The sequence below is a fragment of the Acyrthosiphon pisum genome, chromosome A1, assembly GCF_005508785.2.
Source record: "Acyrthosiphon pisum isolate AL4f chromosome A1, pea_aphid_22Mar2018_4r6ur, whole genome shotgun sequence".
NCBI classification, from domain to species: Eukaryota; Metazoa; Arthropoda; class Insecta; order Hemiptera; family Aphididae; genus Acyrthosiphon; species Acyrthosiphon pisum.
In genome coordinates this window covers 4,094,038-4,096,757 of record NC_042494.1, presented here as the reverse complement: position 1 = coordinate 4,096,757, position 2,720 = coordinate 4,094,038, and positions in this window count along the sequence as shown.

The window sequence follows — 2,720 nt, the reverse complement described above, 5'->3', positions numbered from 1 at the left end:
TTTTTTACCTTAATTAGAATTTAAATTCAACAAAACGGAAGAAAATGCTTTAAATTTACAAACAAATTCTACCGTTCATTATTAAAATCTGTATTAAATTAAAAAAATCACGGGGAGATTTCACACTCGTTATCCACCTATTTGCCACTCATGCAATAATATTTACTGTATAGCATTTTACAGGGAGATTTCACATTTTTTATCCACGAATTCTCCGCTTACACAAAATATTTACCGTATTTTAAAAATACAGGGAGTTTGCACATTCAAAATCGGTTTTATCCCTTAGGTACTCAAAAATATTTACCGTGTACACGCTAAATGGTTTTTTCTCAAGAAACCTTCTTATAAAAACTGAAATAATAATTACTATATTCATATTTTTTTGAAGACTATAAAAGAATATTGGTGAATTCTAGATTGGAATTAATATTAACTCGAAGTCATAACAATTTAATGCTTTAACTTTTAAAACTGGTGTAACTGCTTTTGAAGGTAAAGTCGTTTTAAACAAAATAGCCTTGAAAGTCCCACATATAACGGTCGATGACGAAGAAAGGTTAAAATTATTGAAACTTATAGAAAAAGAAAAAAATGTGTTTATTCTTTTTAAACTTTTGAATATCCTGAACTCGGAACCACTAAAGAATTTGTATATCATATTTCTACAATTTAAAATATTCCCTCTTACCAGAAGAAATTTGGGTGATCTTTGTAAACAAAAAGACAATAATATTTTGTACTTTAAAATTATAAAATATACTTGTGTTAAAATTAGCCCATAAGTTCAAAATACCTATTAAAATTTTATAAAACAACTATTTTCTATTCTTATAATCTATTAAAAACTATTTCTTTATATCAGTACTTACCTTTATTATGTCAGAATTATTGGATCCCCTCCCCAGAAAAAAATTTAAAAACGCCACTGATCAGATGTATCGTTATCGTATAATGTATACATACCGGCTAGTGATTCTTTATCGAAAAATACACTAGTTATTTCATTAAGCATTAATGTTTTTGTGAATACTTAATATTTTTACTAATTTTAATGTTATAGTTTTTTAAGTTTTACTTATTTGAATGACAACATACATTTTAGATTCTGAGCGGAGCGATGTTGAATATATTAATTTTACAATGATGTGTGCTTTTTTTTCGAGTCACCCCCAAAAAAAAAGGCTACTTCTAACAAGTATTTCAATACTACTTTAAAATAGCGCTTATTCTTAATCTTGGCTACAGATGTTATGTCTTTTTAAAAAAAAAAACGATTTAGTTACCTATTGTATTGTAATTAAATAATATTATTCGAGGGTACTTGAAACAATTAACGTGTATTATTATAAATTATAAAAACAATGAAATTTTCAAACGCGATGTTTTCTCGTCTTTACACTTATGTAGACAACCGTCTTCGTAAGTATGCAATGATATAATATCATTGAATTAAAAATATTTAACTCATTCATTAAACTATTATAGAGTCTTCTTCAATGACGAGTTACATTTGACATCTATAACTGTACAGCAGAGCTATTATCTATTTCCCTCCATTATGATTCTGGATATCACTAAAAAATATTTAGTATCTACAAAAACAATTCGATTAAAGATAACTAGGTTAAGCAACCATTGTTTAGACATTAAGTCTTGAATATTATTGATCATATTTTTTAAAATAACGTGAATTTTTGAAACCTATGTGAACTGTTAGCCATTCCAATATGCCTTGATGCAAAGTAGATACATGCCTCAATGCCTGCAAGAAATACAAATAGGGTAGAATACAGACATATCAAACTCAAAGTATTAACTGGGCCAAATATATAGAATAGTTTACAATGCAGGCCGCATAAAAAAATGTATAAAAAAAAAAAAAATTTGTACACATCTTTAACTGTATTCATTACTTACAATACTATACAATATTTATGATATTACAGTTTATAAGAAGATAAGAAAATAAAGTAACATAATGTATACACGTCACTAACATAGTTGTGACACGAAACAAAAATGATTTTATTACCTATTTTTTTCAATTTATTGTTTGTTCATATTATATCCAAGGGCCATAAGAAATGAGCCAAGGGCCGCGTGTTTGGCATGACTAGGGTAGAGGATCATACAACATAACTGATTCTGTTACTAAATAATTCGATACTTTTTAAAGTTCTTATAAAATATTATACTCATGTGATATCATAAAATATATTATACAAACTAATAGTCTTTCGCCTCAATTAAATAATGAAAATAATACAGAAAAATTATGTAACTTTAATTGTTAACTATAATTATAACATAGATAATGATAAAGTGAAAGTGATTTATTTCATGTGTCAATTTATTATAAATATTATATTTTATTTAATTGTGCACCTTTTTGTATACAGATGAATACTGTTCCTAAACCAATCAATATAACACTGTTTTATGCATAACATAAACCTTTTATTCATTCCATAATATATAATAAACATAAAATATAATAATTAAAAAAGAATCAAATTAAATTTGTGATAAGATTTATGTATCGAAGGTTTTATCAGCATTAAAGTAAACATTTTTATATTTCTCACTCAATGATAATTCTATTCCAACTGGATACAAATGTGTTACATTCTTTGTTATAGCATCAATCGTTCTCTTGTCCTCTAACATACTTTTGTAATCGTGGCTTAGGTATGATGGATAAAACTGGTGGTTTAATA